This window comes from Carica papaya, chromosome 5 (genome assembly GCF_054855325.1).
Source record: "Carica papaya isolate Zhongbai chromosome 5, ASM5485532v1, whole genome shotgun sequence".
Taxonomy (NCBI): Eukaryota; Viridiplantae; Streptophyta; class Magnoliopsida; order Brassicales; family Caricaceae; genus Carica; species Carica papaya.
Genome location: NC_142313.1, coordinates 28228297 through 28248178, shown reverse-complemented (window position 1 = coordinate 28248178; position 19882 = coordinate 28228297). Strand labels below are relative to the sequence as shown.

The following is a 19882-nucleotide window of genomic DNA, read 5'->3' as shown; positions in this document are numbered from 1 at the left end:
GGGCGAGAGTAGTACTCGGATGGGTGACCTCTTGGGAAGTCCTCGTATCGCAAAAATTTTTTTTCAGATGGGTCGTTCGACGTTACGTGCGACTGGAACTATGGTCAGCTGGTTTATACGCAAATGTGAGTCAAGAATCAGGGGCATTTTAATCGATATTAGAACGAGAAGGAGAGGTGCAGTGTGAACGCAAAAGGAAACAAATGATGGGAGGGGGGGAGGGAAGAAAGAGTGTATGTATTTTCAGTACGAAATTAAACAAGTGCGGTCACACTAGCACAAATGCACCGGATCCCATCAGAACTCCGCAGTTAAGTGTGCTTTGGCGAAAGTAGTACAATGATGGGTTACCTCCTGGGAAGTTCTCGTGTTGCATCCATTTTTTTTTTTTCATATGTGCCTTTCGACGTTACGCGCGACTTGAATTATGGTCCTCATATTTATTCGCAAATGTGAGTCACGGCACCGTAGTATTTTACTTGATATTAGAACGAGCACGGGAGGTGCAGTGCGCACGCACAAGGAAAGAAATGACGGGAGGGGGAAGAAAGGAGAAGGAGTTTATGTGTTTGCAGCGCAGAATTAAACAGGTGCGATCATACCAGCACTAATGCACCGGATCCCATCAGAACTCCGAAGTTAAGTGTGCTTGGGCGAGAGTAGTACTCAGATGGGTGACCTCCTGGGAATTTCTCGTGTCGCACTAATTTTTTTTTCAGACGGGTCGTTCGACGTTACGCGCGACTGGAACTAGGGTCCATTGGTTTATACGCAAATGTGAGTCAAGAAGCAGGGGCATTTTAATCGATATTAGAACGAGAAGGAGAGATGCAGAGTGCACGCACAAGGAAACAAATGACGGGAGGGGGGGATGGAGGGAGAAAAAGTTATGTATTTGCAGCACATAATGAAACATGAGCAATCATACTAGCACAAATGCAACGGATTCTATCAGAACTCCGCAAGTTAAGGGTGCTTGGGCGAGAGTAGCACTAGGATGGGTGACCTTTTGCGAAGTCCTTATATTTCACCCATTTTCTTAGGAAGTCCTCGTGTTGCACCCATTTTTTTGCAGATGATTCTTTCGACGATACGCGCGACTTGAATTATGGTCCTCAAGTTTATTCGCAAATGTGAGTCACGGCACCGTAACATTTTACTTTATATTAGAACGAGCACGGGAGGTGCAATGCGCACGCACAAGGAAACAAATGACGGGAGGGGGAAGAAAGGAGAAGGAGTTTATGTATTTGCAGCGCAGAATTAAACGGGTGCGATCATACCAGCAATAATGCACCGGATCCCGTCTGAACTCCGTTGTGAAGTGTGCTTGGGCGAGATTAGTACTCGGATGGGTGACCTCCTGGGAAGTCCTCGTGTCACACCAATTTTTTTTCAGACGGGTCGTTCGACGTTACGCACGTCTGGAACTAGGGTCCGCTGGTTTATACGCAAATGTGAGTCAAGAAGCAGGGGCATTTTAATCGATATTAGAACGAGAATGAGAGGGGAAGTGTGAACGCACAAGGAAACAAATTACGGGAGGGGGAAGAAAGGAGAAAGAGTGTATGTATTTACAGCGCGAAATTAAACAGGTGCGATCATACCAGCACTAAAGCCCCGGATCCCATCAGAACTCCGCAGTTAAGTGTGCTTGGGCGAGAGTAGTACTCGGATGGGTGACCACTTGAGAAGCCCTCGTGTTGAACCTATTTTTTTTCGGATGGGTTGTTCGACGTTACGCGCGAATGGTATAAACTGCTGGTTCATTTGCAGAGGTGACTCACGGTTCATTTGCATTTTACTTGATATTAGAACGAGAAGGAGAGATGCATAGTGCACGCACAAGGAAATAAATGACGGGAGGGGGGATAGAGGGAGAAAAAGTGTATGTATTTGCAGCGCAATATGAAACATGAGCAATCATACCAGCACCAATGCAACGGATTCTATCAGAACTCCGTAACTTAAGGGTGCTTGGGCGAGAGTAGCACTAGGATGGGTGACTCATGCGAAGTCTTTATATTTCACCCATTTTCTTGGGAGGTCCTCGTGTTGCACCCATCTTTTTGCAGATGATTCTTTCGACGTTACGCGCGACTTGATTTATGGTCCGCAGGTTTATTCGCAAATGTGAGTCACGGCGCCGTGGCATTTTACTTGATATTAGAACAAGTACGGGAGGTGCAGTGCGCACGCACAAGGAAACAAATGACGGGAGGAGGAAGAAAAGAGAAGGCGTGTATGTATTTGAAGCGCAAAATTAAACAAGTGGCATCATACCAGCACTTATGCACTGGATCCCATCAGAACTCTGCAGTTAAGGGTGCTTGGGCGAGAGTAGTACTCGGATGGGTGACCTCTTGGGAAGTCCTCGTATCGCAATAATTTTTTTCCAGATGGGTCGTTCGACGTTACGCGCGACTGGAACTATGGTCCGCTGGTTTATACGCAAATGTGAGTCAAGAATCAGGGGCATTTTAATTGATATTCGAACGAGAAAGAGAGGTGCAGTGTGAACGCACAAGGAAACAAATGATGGGAGGGGGGGAGGAAAGAAGGAGTGTATGTATTTTCAGCACGAAATTAAACAGGTGCGGTCACACCAACACTAATGCACCGGATCCCATCAGAACTCCGCAGTTAAGTGTGCTTTGCCGAAAGTAGTACAATGATGGGTTACCTCCTGGGAAGTTCTCGTGTTGCACCCATTTTTTTTTTCAGATTTGCCGTTCGACGTTACGCGCGACTTTAATTATGGTCCGCAGATTTATTCGCAAATGTGAGTCACGGCGCCGTGGCATTTTACTTGATATTTGAACGAGAACGAGAGGTCCAGTGCGCATGCACAAGGAAACAAATGACCGGAGGGGGAAGAAAGGAGAAGGAATTTATGTATTTGCAGCGCGAAATTAAACAGGTTCGATCATACCAGCACTAATGCACCGGATCCCATCAGAACTCCGCAGTTAAGTGTGCTTGGGTGAGAGTAGTACTCGGATGGGTGACCTCTTGGGAAGTCCTCGTATCGCAACAATTTTTTTTCAGATGAGTCGTTTGACGTTACGCGCGACTGGAACTATGGTCCGCTAGTTTATACACAAATGTGAGTCAAGAATCAGGGGCATTTTAATCGATATTAGAACGAGAAGGAGAGGTGCAATGTGAACGCACAAGAAAACAAATGATGGGAGGGGGGGAGGGAAGAAGGAGTGTATGTATTTGCAGCGCGAAATTAAACAGGCACGATCATACCAGCACAAATGCACCGGATCCCATCAGAACTCCGCAGTTAAGTGTGCTTTGGCGAAAGTAGTACAATAATGGGTTACCTCGTGGGAATTTCTCGTGTTGCACCCATTTTCTTTTTTTCAGATGTGCCGTTCGACGTTATGCGCGACTTTAATTATGGTCCGCAGATTTATTCGTAAATGTGAGTCACGGTGTCGTGGCATTTGACTTGATATTTGAACGAGAACGAGAGGTGCAGTGTGCACGCACAATGAAACAAATGACGGGAGGGGGAAGAAAGGAGAAGGAGTTTATGTTTTTGCAGTGCGAAATTAAACAGGTGCGATCATACCAGCACTAATGTACCGGATCCTATCAGAACTCCGCAGTTAAGTGTGCTTGGGCGAGAGTAGTACTCGGATGGGTGACCTCTTGGGAAGTCCTCGTGTCGCACTAATTTTTTTTTCAGACGGGTCGTTCGACGTTACGCTCGACTGGAACTAGGGTCCACTGGTTTATACGCAAATGTGAGTCAAGAAGTAGGGGCATTTTAATCGATATTAGAACGAGAAGGAGAGATGCATAGTGCACGCACAAGGAAACAAATGACGGGAGGGGGGATAGAGGGAGAAAAAGTGTATGTATTTACAGCGCAGAATGAAACATGAGCAATCATACCAGCACCAATGCAACGTATTCTATCAGAACTCCGCAAGTTAAGGGTGCTTGGGCGAGAGTAGCACTACGATGGGTGACCACATGCAAAGTCCTTATATTTCACCCATTTCTTCGGAAGTCCTCGTGTTCCACCCATTTTTTTGCAGATGATTCTTTTGACGATACGCGCGACTTGAATTATGGTCCTCAGGTTTATTCTCAAATGTGAGTCACGGCACCGTAGCATTTTACTTTATATTAGAAGGAGCACGGGAGGTGCAGTGCGCACGCACAAGGAAACAAATGACGGGAGGGGGGATAGAGGGAGAAAAAGTGTATGTATTTGCAGCGCAGAATGAAACATGAGCAATCATACCAGCACCAATGCAACGTATTCTATCAGAACTCCGCAAGTTAAGGGTGCTTGGGCGAGAGTAGCACTACGATGGGTGACCACATGCAAAGTCCTTATATTTCACCCATTTCTTCGGAAGTCCTCGTGTTCCACCCATTTTTTTGCAGATGATTCTTTCGACGATACGCGCGACTTGAATTATGGTCCTCAGGTTTATTCGCAAATGTGAGTCACGGCGCTGTAGCATTTTACTTGATATTAGAACGAGAACGGGAGTTGCAGTGCGCACGCATAAGGAAACAAATGACGGGAGGGGGACGAAAAGGGAATGAGTTTATCTATTTGCAGCGCGAAATTAAACAGATGAAATCATTCCAGCACTAATGCACCGGATCCCATCAGAACTCTGCAGTTAAGTGCGCTTGGGCGAGAGTTGTACTCGGATGGGTGACCTCTTGGGAAGTCCTCGTGTCGCACCAATTTTTTTTCAGACGGGTCGTTCGACGTTACGCGCGACTGGAACTAGGGTCCGCTGATTTATGCGCAAATGTGAGTCAAGAAGCAGGAGCATTTTAATCGATATTAGAACGAGAATGAGAGGTGAAGTGTGAACGCACAAGAAAACAAATGACCGGAGGGGGAAGAAAGGAGAAGGAGTGTATGTATTTGCAGCGCGAAATTAAACAGGTGCGATCATACCAGCACTAAAGCTCCGGATCCCATCAGAACTCCGCAGTTAAGTGTGCTTGGGCGAGGGTAGTACTCGGATGGGTGACCACTTGGGAAGCCCTCGTGTTGCACCTATTTTTTTTCGGATGGGTTGTTCGACGTTACGCGCGAATGGAATTATAAACCGCTGGTTCATTTGCAAATGTGAGTCACAGTGCCGGGGCATATTACTAGATATTAGAACGAGAAAGAGAGATGCAGAGTGCACGCACAAGGAAACAAATGACGGGAAGGGGGATGGGAGGAGAAAGAGTGTATGTATTTGCAGTGCAGAATGAAACATGAGGGATCATACCAGCACTAATGCAACGGATTCTATCAGAACTCCGCAGTTAAGGGTGCTTGGGCGAAAAAAGTACTCGGATGGGTGACCTCCTGCGAAGTCCTTATATTTCACCCATTTTCTTGGGAGGTCCTCGTGTTGCACCCATCTTTTTGCAGATGATTCTTTCGACGTTACGCGCGACTTGATTTATGATCCGCAAGTTTATTCGCAAATGTGAATCACGGCGCCATGGCATTTTACTTGATATTAGAACGAGTACAGGTAGGTGCAGTGCGCACGCACAAGGAAACAAATGACGGGATGAGGAAGAAAAGAGAATGAGTGTATGTATTTGAAGTGCAAAATTAAACAAGTGGGATCATACCAGCACTACTGCACTGGATCCCATCAGAACTCTGCAGCTAAGTGTGCTTGGGCGAGAGTAGTACTCGGATGGGTGACTTCTTGGGAAGTCCTCGTATTGCAACAATTTTTTTTCAGATGGGTCGTTCGATGTTACGCGCGACTGGAACTATGGTCCGCTGGTTTATACGCAAATGTGAGTCACAGTGTCGGGGCATATTACTTGATATTAGAACAAGAAAGAGAAATGCAGAGTGCACGCACAAGGAAACAAATGACAAGAGGGGGGATGGAAGGAGAAAGAGTGTATGTATTTGCAGTGCAGAATGAAACATAAGGGATCATACCAGCACTAATGCAACGGATTCTATCAGAACTCCGCAGTTAAGGGTGCTTGGGCGAGAAAAGTACTCGGATGGGTGACCTCCTGCGAAGTCCTTATATTTAACCCATTTTCTTGGGAGGTCCTCGTGTTGCACCCATCTTTTTGCAGATGATTCTTTCGACGTTACGCGCGACTTAATTTATGGTCCGCAGGTTTATTCGCAAATGTGAGTCACGGCGCCGTGGCATTTTACTTGATATTTGAACAAGTACGGGAGGTGCAGTGCGCACGCACAAGGAAATAAATGACGGGAGGAGGAAGAAAAGAGAAGGAGTGTATGTATTTGAAGCGCAAAATTAAACAAGTGGCATCATACCAGCACTAATGCACCGGATCCCATCAGAACTCTGCAGTTAAGTGTGCTTGGGCGAGAGTAGTACTCGGATGGGTGACCTCTTGGGAAGTCCTCGTATCGCAACAATTTTTTTTCAGATGGGTCGTTCGACATTACGCGCGACTGGAACTATGGTCCGCTGGTTTATACGCAAATGTGAGTCAAGAATCCGGGGCATTTTAATCGATGTTAGAACGAGAAGGAGAGGTGCAGTGTAAACGCACAAGGAAACAAATGATGGGAGGGGGGAGGGAAGAAGGAGTGTATGTATTTTCAGCACGAAATTAAACAGGTGCGGTCACACCAGCACAAATGCACCGGATCCCATCAGAACTCCGCAGTTAAGTGTGCTTTGGCGAAAGTAGTACAATGATGGGTTACCTCCTGGGAAGTTCTCGTGTTGCACCCATTTTCTTTTTTTCAGATGTGCCGTTCGACGTTACGCGCGACTTTAATTATGGTCCGCAGGCTTATTCGCAAATGTGAGTCACGGCGCCGTGGCATTTTACTTGATATTTGAACGAGAACGAGAGGTGCAATGCGCACGCACAAGGAAACAAATGACGGGAGGGGGAAGAAAGGAGAAGGACTGTATGTATTTGCAGCGTGAAATGAAACAGGTTCGATCATACCAGCACTAATGCACCGGATCCCATCAGAACTCTGCAGTTAATTGTGCTTGGGCGAGAGTAGTACTCGGATGGGTGACCTCCTGAGAAGTCCTCGTGTCGCACCAATTTTTTTTCAAACGGGTCATTCGACGTTACGCGCGTCTGGAACTAGGGTCCGCTGGTTTATACGCAAATGTGAGTCAAGACGCAGGGGCATTTTAATCGATATTAGAACGAGAAGGAGAGGTGCAGTGTGAACTCACAAGGAAACAAATGATGGGAGGGGGGGAGGGAAGAAGGAGTGTATGTATTTTCAACACGAAATTAAACAGGTGCGGTCACACCAGCACAAATGCACCGGATCCCATCAAAACTCCGCAGTTAAGTGTGCTTTGGCGAGAGTAGCTCTAGGATGGGTGACCTCCTGCGAAGTCCTTATATTTCACCCATTTTCTTAGGAAGTCCTCGTGTTGCACCCTTTTTTTTGCAGATGATTCTTTCAACGATACGCGCGACTTGAATTATGGTCCTCAGGTTTATTCGCAAATGTGAGTCACGGCACCGTAGCATTTTACTTGATATTAGAACGAGCACAGGAGGTGCAGTGCGCACGCACAAGGAAACAAATAACGGGAGGGGGAAGAAAGGAGAAGGAGTTTATGTATTTACAGCGCAGAATTAAAAGGGTGCGATCATACCAGCACTAATGCACCGGATCCCTTCAGAACTACGCAGTTAAGTGTGCTTTGACGAGAGTAGTACTCGTATGGGTGACCTCTTGGGAAGTCCTCGTGTCGCACTAAGTTATTTTTCAGACGGGTTGTTCGACATTACGCGCGACTGGAACTAGGGTCCACTGGTTTATACACAAATGTGAGTCAAGAAGAAGGGACATTTTAATCGATATTAGAACGAGAAGGAGAGATGCAGAGTGCACGCACAAGGAAACAAATGACGGGAGGGGGGGATGGAGGGATAAAAAGTGTATGTATTTGCAGCGCAGAATGAAACATGAGCAATCATACCAGCACCAATGCAATGGATTCTATCAGAACTCTGCAAGTTAAGGGTGCTTGGGCGAGAGTAGCACTAGGATGGGTGACCTCCTACGAAGTCATTATATTTCACCCCTTTTCTTAGGAAGTCCTCGTGTTCCACCCATTTTTTTGCAGATGATTCTTTCGACGATACGCGCGACTTGAATTATGGTCCTCAGGTTTATTCACAAATGTGAGTTACGGCACCGTAGTATTTTAATTGATATTAGAACGAGCACGGGAGGTGCAGTGCGCACGCAAAAGGAAACAAACGACGGGAGGGGGAAGAAAGGAGAAGGAGTTTATGTACTTGCAGCGCGGAATTAAACAGGTGCGATCATACCAGCATTAATGCACTGGATCCCATCAGAACTCTGCAGTTAAGTGTGCTTGGGCGAGAGTAGTACTCGGATTGGTGACCACCTGGGAAGTCCTCGTGTCGCACCAATTTTTTTTCAGACGGGTCGTTCGACTTTACACGCGACTGGAACTATGGTCCGCTGGTTTATACGCAAATGTGAGTCAAGAATCAGGGGCATTTTAATCAATATTAGAACGAGAAGGAGAGGTGCAGTGTGAACGCACAAGGAAACAAATGATGGGAGGGGGGGAGGGAAGAAGGAGTGTATATATTTTCAGCACGAAATTAAACAGGTGCGGTCACACCAGCACAAATGCACCAGATCCCATCAGAACTCCGTAGGTAAGGGTGCTTGGGCGAGAGTAGTACTCGCATGGGTTACCTCCTGCGAAGTCCTTATATTTCACCCATTTTCTTGTGAAGTCCTCGTGTTGTACCCATTTTTTTGTAGATGATTCTTTCGACGTTACGCGCGACTTGAATTATGGTCCTATGGTTTATTTGCAGATGTGAGTCACGGCGCTGTAGTATTTTACTTGATATTAGAACGAGAACGGGAGGTGTAGTGCGCACGCACAAGGATACAAATGATGGGAGGGGGAAGAAAGGGGAATGAGTTTATGTATTTGCAGCGCGAAATTAAACAGGTGCGATCATACCAGCACTAATGCACCGGATCCCATCAGAACTCCGCAGTAAAGTGTGCTTGGGCGAGATTAGTACTCGGATGGGTGACCTCCTGGGAAGTCCTCGTGTCGCACTAATTTTTTTTTTCAAACGGGTCGTTCGACGTTACGCGCGACTGGAACTAGGGTCCACTTGTTTATACGCAAATGTGAGTCAAGAAGTAGGGGCATTTTAATCGATATTAGAACGAGAATGAGAGGTGAAGTGTGAACGCACAAGGAAACAATTGATGGGAGGGGGAGGGAAGGAGAAGGAGTGTATGTATTTTCAGCACGAAATGAAACAGGTGCGATCATTCCAGCACTAATGCAACGGATTCTATCAGAACTCCGTAGGTAAGGGTGCTTGGGCGAGAGTAGCACTAGCATGGGTTACCTCCTACGAAGTCCTTATATTTCACCCATTTTCTTGTGAAGTCCTCGTGTTGCACCCATTTTTTTGCAGATGATTCTTTCGACGTTACGCGCGACTTGAATTATGGTCCTCAGGTTTATTCGCAAATGTGAGTCACGGCGCTGTAGCATTTTACTTGATATTAGAACGAGAACGGAAGGTGCAGTGCACACGCACAAGGAAACAAATGACGGGAGGGGGAAGAAAGGAGAATTAGTTTATGTATTTGCAGCGCAAAATTAGACAAGTGCGATCATACCAGCACGAATGCACCGGATCCCATCAGAACTCCGCAGTGAAGTCTGCTTGGGCGAGATTAGTACTCGGATGGGTGACCTCCTGGGAAGTCCTCGTGTCGCACCAATTTTTTTTTAAACGGGTCGTTCGACGTTACGCCCGTCTGGAACTAGGGTCTGCTTGTTTATACGCAAATGTGATTCAAGAAGCAGAGGCATTTTAATCGATATTAGAACGAGAATGAGAGGTGAAGTGTGAACGCACAAGGAAACAAATGACGGGAGGGGGAAGAAATGAGAAGGAGTGTATGTAGTTGCAGCACAAAATTAAACAGGTGCAATCATACCAGCACTAAAGGTCTAGATCCCATCAGAACTCCGCAGTTAAGTGTGCTTGGGCGAGAGTAGTACTCGAATGGGTCACCACCTGAGAAGCCCTCGTGTTGCACCTATTTTTTTTTCGGATGGGTTGTTCGACGTTATGCGTGAATGGAATTATAAACCGCTGGTTCATTTGCAAAGGTGAGTCACGGTGCCGGGGCATATTACTTGATATTAGAACGAGAAAGAGAGATGCAGAGTGCACGCACAAGGAAACATATGACGGGAGGGGGGATGGAAGGAGAAAGAGTGTATGTATTTGCAGTGCAGAATGAAACATGAGGGATCATACCAGCACTAATGCAACGGATTCTATCAGAACTCCGCAGTCAAGGGTGCTTGGGCGAAAAAAGTACTCAGATGGGTGACCTCCTGCGAAGTCCTTATATTTCACCCATTTTCTTGGGAGGTCCTTGTGTTGCACCCGTCTTTTTGCAGATGATTCTTTCGACGTTATGCGCCACTGGATTTATGGTCCGCAGGTTTATTCGCAAATGTGAGTCACGGCGCGGTCACACCAGCACAAATGCACCGGATCCCATCAGAACTCCGCAGTTAAGTGTGCTTTGGCGAAAGTAGTACAATGATGGGGTACCTCCTGGGAGGTTCTCGTGTTGCACCCATTTTCTTTTTTTCAGATGTGTCGTTCGACGTTACGCGCGACTTTAATTATGGTCCGCAGATTTATTCGCAAATGTGAGTCACGACGCCGTGGCATTTTACCTGATATTTGAACGAGAACGAGAGGTGCAGTGCGCACGCACAAGGAAACAAATGACGGGAGGGGGAAGAAAGGAGAAGGAGTATATGTATTTGCAACGTGGAATTAAACGGGTGCGATCATACCAGCACTAATGCACCGGATCCCATCAGAACTCCGTAGTTAAGTGTGCTTGGGCGAGAGTAGTACTCGGATGGGTGACCTCTTGGGAAGTCCTCGTGTCGCACCAATTTTTTTTCAGACGGGTCATTATACGTTTCGCGCGACTGGAACTGGGGTCCGCTGGTTTATATGCAAATGTGAGTTAAGAAGCATGGGCATTTTAATCGATATTAGAACGAGAAGGAGAGGTGCAGTGTGAACGCATAAGGAAACAATTGATGGAAGGGGGAGGGAAGGAGGAGTGTATGTGTTTTCAGCACGAAATGAAACAGGTGCGATCATACCAGCACTAATGCAACGGATTCTATCAGAACTCCGTAGGTAAGGGTGTTTGGGCGAGAGTAGTACTAGCATGGGTTACCTCCTGCGAAGTCCTTATATTTCACCCATTTTCTTGTGAAGTTCTCGTGTTGCACCCATTTTTTTGCAGATGATTCTTTCGACGTTACGCGCGACTTGAATTATGGTCCTCAGGTCTATTCGCAAATGTGACTCACGGCACCGTAGTATTTTACTTGATATTAGAACGAGCACGGGAGGTGCAGTGCGCACGCACAAGGAAACAAATGACGAGAGGGGGAAGAAAGGAGAAGGAGTTTATGTATTTGGAGCGCGAAATTAAACGGGTGCGATCATACCAGCACTAATGCACCGGATCCCATCAGAACTCTGCAGTTAAGTGTGCTTGGGCGAGAGTAGTACTCGGATCGGTGACCTCTTGGGAAGTCCTCGTGTCGCACTAATTTTTTTTCAGACGGGTCATTCGACGTTACGCGCGACTGGAACTGGGGTCCGCTGGTTTATATGCAAATGTGAGTTAAGAAGCAGGGGCATTTTAATCGATATTAGAACGAGAAGGAGAGGTGCAGTGTGAACGCATAAGGAAACAATTGATGGAAGGGGGAGGGAAGGAGAAGGAGTGTATGTCTTTTCAGCACGAAATGAAACAGGTGCGATCATACCTGCACTAATGCAACGGATTCTATCAGAACTCCGTAGGTAACGGTGTTTGGGCGAGAGTAGTACTAGCATGGGTTACCTCCTGCGAAGTCCTTATATTTCACCCATTTTCTTGTGAAGTTCTCATGTTGCACCCATTTTTTTGCAGATGATTCTTTCGACGTTACGCGCGACTTGAATTATGGTCCTCAGGTCTATTCGCAAATGTGACTCACGGCACCGTAGTATTGTACTTGATATTAGAACGAGCACGGGAGGTGCAGTGCGCACGCACAAGGAAACAAATGACGAGAGGGGGAAGAAAGGAGAAGGAGTTTATGTATTTGGAGCGCAAAATTAAACGGGTGCGATCATACCAGCACTAATGCACCGGATCCCATCAGAACTCTGCAGTTAAGTGTGCTTGGGCGAGAGTAGTACTCGGATGGGTGACCTCCTGGGAAGTCCTTGTGTTGTACCAATTTTTTTTCAGACGGGTCGTTCGACAATACGCGCGACTCGAACTATAGTCCGTTGGTTTATACGCAAATGTGAGTAAAGAATAAGGGGTATTTTAATCGATATTAGAACGAGAAGGAGAGCTGAAGTGTGAGCGCTCAAGGAAACAAATGATGGGAGGGGGAGAGGGAAGGAGTGTATGTATTTTCAACACGAAATTAAACAGGTGCAGTCACACCAGAACAAATGCACCGGATCCCATCAGAACTCCGCAGTTAAGTGTGCTTTGGCGAAAGTAGTACAATGATGGGTTACCTCCTAGGAAGTTCTCGTGTTGCACCCATTTTCTTTTTTTCAGATGTGCCGTTCGACGTTATGCGCGACTTTAATTATGGTCCGCAGATTTATTCGCAAATGTGAGTCACGGCGCCGTGGCATTTTACCTGATATTTGAACGAGAACGAACGAGAACGAGAGGTGCAGTGCGCACGCACAAGGAAACAAATGACGGGAGGGGGAAGAAAGGAGAAGGAGTATATGTATTTGCAGCGCGAAATTAAACAGCTGCGATCATACCAGCACTAATGCACCGGATCCCATCAGAACTCCGCAGTTAATTGTGCTTGGGCGAGAGTAGTACTCGGATGGGTTGTTCGACGTTACACGCGAATGGAATTATAAACTGCTAATTTATTTGCAAATGTGAGTCACGGTGCCGGGGCATATTACTTGATATTAGAACGAGAAAGAGAGATGCAGAGTGCACGCACAAGGAAACAAATGACGGGAGGGGGATGGGAGGAGAAAGAGTGTATGTATTTGCAGTGCAGAATTAAACAGGTGCGATCATACTAGCACTAATGCAGCGGATTCTATCATAACTCCGTAGGTAAGGGTGCTTGGGTGAGAGTAGTACTAGCATGGGTTACCTCCTGCGAAGTCCTTATATTTCACCCATTTTCTTGTAAAGTACTCGTGTGGAACAAATTTTTTTAGATGATTCTTTCGACGTTACGCGCGACTTGAATTATGGTCCTCAGGTCTATTCGCAAATGTGAGTCATGGCACCGTAGTATTTTACTTGATATTAGAACGAGCACGGGAGGTGCAGTGCACACGCACAAAGAAATAAATGATGGGAGGGGGAAGAAAGGAGAAGGAGTTTATGTATTTGCAGCGCGAAATTAAACGGGTGCGATCATACCAGCACTAATGCACTGGAAGTCCTTGTGTTGCACCAATTTTTTTTCAGACGGGTCGTTCGACGTTACGCGCGAGTGGAACTATGGTCCGCTGGTTTATACGCAAATGTGAGTCAAGAATCAGGGGTATTTTAATCGATATTAGAACGAGAATGAGAGGTGCAGTGTGAACGCACAAGGAAACAAATGACGGGACGGGGAAGAAAGGAGGAGTGTATGTATTTGCAGCGCGAAATTAGAGAGGTTTGATCACAGCAGCACTAAAGCCCCGGATCCCATCAGAACTCCGTAGTTAAGTGTGCTTGGGCGAGAGTAGTACTCGGATGGGCGACCACCTGGGAAGCCCTCGTGTTGCACCTATTTTTTTTCGGATGGGTCGTTCGACGTTACGCGCGAGTGGAACTATGGTCCGCTGGTTTATACGCAAATGTGAGTCAAGAATCAGGGGTATTTTAATCGATATTAGAACGAGAATGAGAGGTGCAGTGTGAGCGCACAAGGAAACAAATGACGGGAGGGGGAAGAAAGGAGAAGGAGTGTATGTATTTGCAGCGCGAAATTAAACAGGTGCGATCACACCAGCACAAATGCACCGGATCCCATCAGAACTCCGCAGTTAAGTGTGCTTTGGCGAAAGTAGTACAATGATGGGTTACCTCCTTGGAAGTTCTCGTGTTGCACCCATTTTCTTTTTTTCAGATGTGCCGTTCGACGTTACGCGCGACTTTAATTATGGTCCGCAGGTTTATTCGCAAATGTGAGTCACGGCGCCATGGTATTTTACTTGATATTTGAACGAGAACGAGAGGTGTAGTGCGCACGCACAAGGAAACAAATGACGGGAGGGGAAAGAAAGGAGAAGGAGTGTATGTATTTGCAGCGTGAAATGAAACAGGTGCGATCATACCAGCACTAGTGCAACGGATTCTATCTGAACTCCGTAAGTAAGGGTGCTTGGGCGAGAGTAGTACTAGCATGGGTTACCTCCTGCGAAGTCCTTATATTTCACCCATTTTCTTGTGAAGTCCTCGTGTTGCACCCATTTTTTTGCAGATGATTCTTTCGACGTTACGCGTGACTTGAATTATGGTCCTCAGGTTTATTCGCAAATATGAGTCACGGCGCCGTGGCATTTTTCTTGATATTAGAACGAGAACGGGAGGTACAGTGCGCACGCATAAGGAAACAAATGACGGGAGGGGGAAGAAAGGGGAATGAGTTTATGTATTTGCAGCGCCAAATTAAACACGTGCGATCATACTAGCACTAATGCACCGGATCCCATCAGAACTCTGCAGTGAAGTGTGCTTGGGCGAGATTAGTACTCGGATGGGTGACCTCCTGGGAAGTCCTCGTGTCGCACCAATTTTTTTTCAGACAGGTCTTTCGACGTTACGCGCGTCTGGAACTAGGGTCCGCTGGTTTATACGCAAATGTGAGTCAAGATGCAGGGGCATTTTAATCGATATTAGAACGAGAATGAGAGGTGAAGTGTGAACGCACAAGGAGGGGCAAGAAAGGAGAAGGAGTTTATGTATTTGCAGCGCGAAATTAAACAGGTGCGATCTTACCAGCACTAAAGCTCCGGATCCCATCAGAACTCCGTAGTTAAGTGTGCTTGGGCGAGCGTAGTACTCGGATCGGTGACGACTTGGGAAGCCCTCGTGTTGCACCTATTATTTTTCGGATGGGTTGTTCGACGTTACGCGCGAATGGAATTATAAACCGCTGGTTCATTTGCAAAGGTGAGTCACGGTGCCGGGGCATATTACTTGATATTAGAACGAGAAAGAGAGATGCAGAGTGCACGCACAAGGAAACAAATGACGGGAGGGGGGATGGAAGGCGAAAGACTGTATGTATTTGTAGTGCAGAATGAAACATGAGGGATCATACCAGCACTAATTCAACGGATTCTATCAGAACTCCGCAGTTAAAGGTGCTTGGGTGAAAAAAGTACTCGGATGGGTGACCTCCTGCGAAGTCCTTATATTTCACCCATTTTCTTGGGAGGTCCTCGTGTTGCACCTGTTTTTTTGCAGATGATTCTTTCAACGTTATGCGCGACTTGATTTATGATCCGCAAGTTTATTCGCAAATGTGAGTCACGGCGCCGTGGCATTTTACTTGATATTAGAACGAGTACGGGAGGTGCAGTGCACACGCACAAGGAAACAAATGATAGGATGAGGAAGAAACGAGAATGAGTGTATCTATTTGAAGCGCAAAATTAAATAAGTGGCATCATACCAGCACTACTGCACTGGATCCCATCAGAACTCTGCAGTTAAGTGTGCTTGGGCGAGAGTAGTACTCGGATGGGTGACCTCTTGGGAAGTCCTCGTATCACAACAATTTTTTTTCAGATGGGTCGTTCGACGTTAGGCGCGACTGGAACTATGGTCTGCTGGTTTATACGCAAATGTGAGTCAAGAATCAGGGGCATTTTAATCGATATTAGAACAAGAAGGAGAGGTGCAGTGTGAACGCACAAGGAAACAAATGATGGGAGGGGGGAGGAAAGAAGGAGTGTATGTATTTTCAGCACGAAATTAAACAGGTGCGGTCACACCAGCACAAATGCATCGGATCCCATCAGAACTCCGCAGTTAAGTGTGCTTTGGCGAAAGTAGTACAATGATGGGTTACCTCCTAGCAAGTTCTCGTGTTGCACCCATTTTCTTTTTTTCAGATGTGCCGTTCGACGTTACGCGCGACTATAATTATGGTCCGCAGATTTATTCGCAAATGTGAGTCACGGCGCCGTGGTATTTTACTTGATATTTGAACGAGAACGAGAGGTGCAGTGCGCACGCACAAGGAAATAAATGACGGGAGGGGGAAGAAAGGAGAAGGAGTTTATGTATTTGCAGCGCGGAATTAAATGGGTGCGGTCATACCAGCACTAATTCCCCGAATCCCATCAGAACTCCGCAGTTAAGTGTGCTTGGGCAAGAGTAGTACTCGGATGGGTGACCTCTTGGGAAGTCCTCGTGTCGCACCAATTTTTTTTTACACGGGTCGTTCGACGTTACGTGCGACTGGAACTATTATCCGCTGGTTTATACGCAAATGTGAGTCAAGAATCTGGGGCATTTAAATCGATATTAGAGAGGTGCAGTGTGAATGCACAAGGAAACAAATGATGGGAGGGGGGGACGGAAGAAGGAGTGTATGTATTTTCAGCCCGAAATTAAACAGGTGCGCTCACACCAGCACAAATGCACCGGATCCCATCAAAACTCCGCAGTTAAGTGTGCTTTGACGAAAGTAGTACAATGATGGGTTACCTCCTGGGAAGTTCTCGTGTTGCACCCAATTTCTTTTTTTCAGATGTGCCGTTCGACGTTACGCGCGACTTTAATTATGGTCCGCAGATTTATTTGCAAATGTGAGTCACGGCACCGTAGCATTTTACTTGATATTTGAACGAGAACGGGAGGTGCAGTGCGCACGCACAAGGAAACAAATAACGGGAGGGGGAAGAAAGGGGAATGAGTTTATGTATTTGTAGCGCAAAATTAAACAGGTGCGATCATACCAGCACTATTGCACCGGATCCCATCAGAACTCCACAGTGAAGTGTGCTTGGGCGAGATTAGTACTCGGATGGGTGACCTCTTGGGAAGTCCTCGTGTCGCACCAATTTTTTTTCAGACGGGTCGTTCGACATTACGCACGTCTGGAACTAGGGTCCCCTGGTTTATCCGCAAATGTGAGTCAAGAAGCAGGGCCATTTTAATCGATATTAGAACGAGAATGAGAGGTGCAGTGTGAATGGACAAGGAAACAATTGATGGGAGGGGGAGGGAAGGAGAAGGAGTGTATGTATTTTCAGCACGAAATGAAACAGGTGCGATCATACCAGCACTAATGCAACGGATTCTATCAGAACTCCGTAGGTAAGGGTGCTTGGGCGAGAGTAGTACTAGCATGGGTTACCTCCTGCGAAGTCCTTATATTTCATCCATTTTCTTGTGAAGTCCTCGTGTTGCACCCATTTTTTTGCAGATGATTCTTTCGACGTTACGCGCGACTTGAATTATGGTCCTCAGGTTTATTCGCAAATGTGATTCACGGCGCTGTAGCATTTTACTTTATATTAGAACGAGAACGGGAGGTGCAGTGCGCACACACAAGGAAATAAATGACGGGAGGGGGAATAAAGGGGAATGAGTTTATGTATTTGCAGCGCGAAATTAAACTGGTGCGATCATACCAGCACTAATGGATCGGATCCCCTCAGAACTCCGCAGTGAAGTGTGCTTGGGCGAGATTAGTACTCGGATGGGTGACCTCCTGGGAAGTCCTCGTGTCGCACAAATTTTTTTTCAGACGGGTCGTTCGATGGTACGCGCGTCTTGAACAAAGGTCCGCTGGTTTATACGCAAATGTGAGTCAAGAAGTAGGGGCATTTTAATCGATATTAGAACGAGAATGAGAGGTGAAGTGTGAACGCACAAGGAAACAAATGACGGGAGGGGGAAGAAAGGAGAAGGAGTGTATGTATTTGTAGCGCGAAATTAAACAGGTGCAATCATACCAGCACTAAAGCTCCGGATCCCAACAGAACTCCGCAGTTAAGTGTTCCTGGGCAAGAGTAGTACTCGGATGGGTGACCACTTGGGAAGCCCTCGTGTTGCACATATTTTTTTTCGGATGGGTTGTTCGACGTTACGCGCGAATGGAATTATAAACCGCTGGTTCATTTGCAAAGGTGAGTCACGGTGCCAGGGCATATTACTTGATATTAGAACAAGAAGGAGAGATACAGAGTGTATGCACAAGGAAACAAATGAAGGGAGGAGGGATGGAGGGAGAAAAAGTGTATGTATTTGCAGCGCAGAATGAAACATGAGCAATCATACCAGCACCAATGCAACGGGTTCTATCAGAACTCCGCAAGTTAAGGGTGTTTGGGCGAGAGTAGCACTAGGATGGGTGACCTCCTGCGAAGTCCTTATATTTCACCCATTTTCTTAGGAAGTCCTCGTGTTTCACCTATTTTTTTGCAGATGATTCTTTCGACGATATGCGTGACTTGAATTATGGTCCTCAGGTTTACTCGCAAATGTGAGTCACGGCACCATAGCATTTTACTTGATATTAGAACGAGAACGGGAGGTGCAGAGCGCACGCACAAGGAAACAAATGACGGGAGGGGGAAGAAAGGAGAAGGAATTTATGTATTTGCAGCGCGAAATTAAATGGGTGCTATCATACCAGCACTAATGCACCGGATCCCATCAAAACTCCGCAGTTAAGTGTGCTTTGGCGAGAGTAGTACTCGGATTGGTGACCTCCTGGGAAGTCCTCGTGTCGCACCAATTTTTTTTCAGACGGGTCGTTCGACGTTACGCGCGACTGGAACTAGGGTCCGCTGGTTTATACGCAAATGTGAGTCAAGAAGCAGGGGCATTTTAATCGATATTAGAACGAGAAGGGGAGGTGCAGTGTGAACGCACAAGGAAACAATTGATGGGAGGGGGAAGGAAAGAGAAGGAGTGTATGTATTTTCAGCAAGAAATGAAACAGGTGCGATCATACCAGCACTAATGCAACGGATTCTATCAGAGCTCCGTAGGTAAGGGTGTTTGGGCGAGAGTAGTACTAGCATGGGTTACCTCCTGCGAAGTCCTTATATTTCACCCATTTTATTAGGAAGTCCTCGTGTTGCACCCATTTTTTTGCAGATGATTCTTTCGACGATACGCGCGACTTGAATTATGGTCTGCAGATTTATTCGCAAATATGAGTCACGGCGACGTAGTATTTTACTTTATATTAGAAGGAGCACGGGAGGTGCAGTGCGCACGCACAAGGAAACAAATGACATGAGGGGGAAGAAAGGAGAAGGAGTTTATGTATTTGCAGCGCGGAATTAAACGGGTGCGATCATACCAGCACTAATGCACCGGATCCCGTCAGAACTCCGCAGTTAAGTGTGCTTTGGCGAGAGTAGTACTCGGATTGGTGACCTCCTGGGAAGTCCTCGTGTCGCACCAATTTTTTTTCAGACGGGTCGTTCGACGTTACGCGCGACTGGAACTAGGGTCCGCTGGTTTATACGCAAATGTGAGTCAAGAAGCAGGGGCATTTTAATCGATATTAGAACGAGAAGGAGAGGTGCAGTGTGAACGCACAAGGAAACAATTGATGGGAGGGGGAAGGAAGGAGAAGGAGTGTATGTATTTTCAGCAAGAAATGAAACAGGTGCGATCATACCAGCACTAATGCAACGGATTCTATCAGAACTCCGTAGGTAAGGGTGCTTGGGGGAGAGTAGTACTAGCATGGGTTACCTCCTGCAAAGTCCTTATATTTCACCCATTTTCTTGTGAAGTCCTCGTGTTGCACCCATTTTTTTGCAGATG

The 19882-nt window shown here is 46.5% G+C and overlaps 5 non-coding genes and 33 pseudogenes across 5 annotated transcripts; all 38 read left to right on the top strand.

The window, feature by feature from the left end:
- The first annotated feature begins 260 nt into the window (after positions 1–260).
- LOC148258546 (5S ribosomal RNA) lies at positions 261–379 on the top strand (annotated as a pseudogene).
- A 209-nt stretch (positions 380–588) lies between these two features.
- Positions 589–707, top strand: LOC148258545 (5S ribosomal RNA). Its single transcript, XR_015821117.1, has one exon. It is a non-coding gene; the product is annotated as a 5S ribosomal RNA (ribosomal RNA).
- Positions 708–1269: 562 nt separating this feature from the next.
- LOC148258544 (5S ribosomal RNA) lies at positions 1270–1388 on the top strand (annotated as a pseudogene).
- Positions 1389–1593: 205 nt separating this feature from the next.
- On the top strand, positions 1594–1712 carry LOC148258543 (5S ribosomal RNA; annotated as a pseudogene).
- Positions 1713–2270: 558 nt separating this feature from the next.
- LOC148258542 (5S ribosomal RNA) lies at positions 2271–2388 on the top strand (annotated as a pseudogene).
- Positions 2389–2592: 204 nt separating this feature from the next.
- On the top strand, positions 2593–2711 carry LOC148258541 (5S ribosomal RNA; annotated as a pseudogene).
- A 207-nt stretch (positions 2712–2918) lies between these two features.
- Positions 2919–3037, top strand: LOC148258540 (5S ribosomal RNA; annotated as a pseudogene).
- Positions 3038–3241: 204 nt separating this feature from the next.
- On the top strand, positions 3242–3360 carry LOC148258539 (5S ribosomal RNA; annotated as a pseudogene).
- Positions 3361–3569: 209 nt separating this feature from the next.
- On the top strand, positions 3570–3688 carry LOC148258538 (5S ribosomal RNA; annotated as a pseudogene).
- Positions 3689–4604: 916 nt separating this feature from the next.
- Positions 4605–4723, top strand: LOC148258537 (5S ribosomal RNA; annotated as a pseudogene).
- A 205-nt stretch (positions 4724–4928) lies between these two features.
- On the top strand, positions 4929–5047 carry LOC148258536 (5S ribosomal RNA). Its single transcript, XR_015820819.1, has one exon. It is a non-coding gene; the product is annotated as a 5S ribosomal RNA (ribosomal RNA).
- Positions 5048–5608: 561 nt separating this feature from the next.
- On the top strand, positions 5609–5727 carry LOC148258535 (5S ribosomal RNA; annotated as a pseudogene).
- Positions 5728–6288: 561 nt separating this feature from the next.
- Positions 6289–6406, top strand: LOC148258534 (5S ribosomal RNA; annotated as a pseudogene).
- Positions 6407–6609: 203 nt separating this feature from the next.
- Positions 6610–6728, top strand: LOC148258533 (5S ribosomal RNA; annotated as a pseudogene).
- A 209-nt stretch (positions 6729–6937) lies between these two features.
- Positions 6938–7056, top strand: LOC148258532 (5S ribosomal RNA; annotated as a pseudogene).
- A 558-nt stretch (positions 7057–7614) lies between these two features.
- LOC148258531 (5S ribosomal RNA) lies at positions 7615–7733 on the top strand (annotated as a pseudogene).
- Positions 7734–8296: 563 nt separating this feature from the next.
- LOC148258530 (5S ribosomal RNA) lies at positions 8297–8415 on the top strand (annotated as a pseudogene).
- Positions 8416–8973: 558 nt separating this feature from the next.
- On the top strand, positions 8974–9092 carry LOC148258529 (5S ribosomal RNA). Its single transcript, XR_015819586.1, has one exon. It is a non-coding gene; the product is annotated as a 5S ribosomal RNA (ribosomal RNA).
- Positions 9093–9653: 561 nt separating this feature from the next.
- On the top strand, positions 9654–9772 carry LOC148258528 (5S ribosomal RNA; annotated as a pseudogene).
- A 205-nt stretch (positions 9773–9977) lies between these two features.
- On the top strand, positions 9978–10096 carry LOC148258527 (5S ribosomal RNA; annotated as a pseudogene).
- Positions 10097–10529: 433 nt separating this feature from the next.
- LOC148258526 (5S ribosomal RNA) lies at positions 10530–10648 on the top strand (annotated as a pseudogene).
- A 209-nt stretch (positions 10649–10857) lies between these two features.
- LOC148258525 (5S ribosomal RNA) lies at positions 10858–10976 on the top strand. Its single transcript, XR_015820798.1, has one exon. It is a non-coding gene; the product is annotated as a 5S ribosomal RNA (ribosomal RNA).
- A 556-nt stretch (positions 10977–11532) lies between these two features.
- Positions 11533–11651, top strand: LOC148258524 (5S ribosomal RNA; annotated as a pseudogene).
- Positions 11652–12210: 559 nt separating this feature from the next.
- On the top strand, positions 12211–12329 carry LOC148258523 (5S ribosomal RNA; annotated as a pseudogene).
- A 201-nt stretch (positions 12330–12530) lies between these two features.
- Positions 12531–12649, top strand: LOC148258522 (5S ribosomal RNA; annotated as a pseudogene).
- Positions 12650–13749: 1100 nt separating this feature from the next.
- Positions 13750–13868, top strand: LOC148258521 (5S ribosomal RNA; annotated as a pseudogene).
- Positions 13869–14073: 205 nt separating this feature from the next.
- LOC148258520 (5S ribosomal RNA) lies at positions 14074–14192 on the top strand (annotated as a pseudogene).
- Positions 14193–14755: 563 nt separating this feature from the next.
- On the top strand, positions 14756–14874 carry LOC148258519 (5S ribosomal RNA; annotated as a pseudogene).
- Positions 14875–15065: 191 nt separating this feature from the next.
- On the top strand, positions 15066–15184 carry LOC148258518 (5S ribosomal RNA). The gene has a single exon (XR_015820739.1). It is a non-coding gene; the product is annotated as a 5S ribosomal RNA (ribosomal RNA).
- A 560-nt stretch (positions 15185–15744) lies between these two features.
- Positions 15745–15861, top strand: LOC148258517 (5S ribosomal RNA; annotated as a pseudogene).
- Positions 15862–16066: 205 nt separating this feature from the next.
- LOC148258516 (5S ribosomal RNA) lies at positions 16067–16185 on the top strand (annotated as a pseudogene).
- A 209-nt stretch (positions 16186–16394) lies between these two features.
- On the top strand, positions 16395–16513 carry LOC148258515 (5S ribosomal RNA; annotated as a pseudogene).
- A 194-nt stretch (positions 16514–16707) lies between these two features.
- Positions 16708–16826, top strand: LOC148258514 (5S ribosomal RNA; annotated as a pseudogene).
- A 209-nt stretch (positions 16827–17035) lies between these two features.
- LOC148258513 (5S ribosomal RNA) lies at positions 17036–17154 on the top strand (annotated as a pseudogene).
- Positions 17155–17713: 559 nt separating this feature from the next.
- LOC148258512 (5S ribosomal RNA) lies at positions 17714–17832 on the top strand (annotated as a pseudogene).
- Positions 17833–18037: 205 nt separating this feature from the next.
- LOC148258511 (5S ribosomal RNA) lies at positions 18038–18156 on the top strand (annotated as a pseudogene).
- Positions 18157–18717: 561 nt separating this feature from the next.
- Positions 18718–18836, top strand: LOC148258510 (5S ribosomal RNA; annotated as a pseudogene).
- Positions 18837–19395: 559 nt separating this feature from the next.
- LOC148258509 (5S ribosomal RNA) lies at positions 19396–19514 on the top strand (annotated as a pseudogene).
- The last annotated feature ends 368 nt before the right edge of the window (positions 19515–19882 follow it).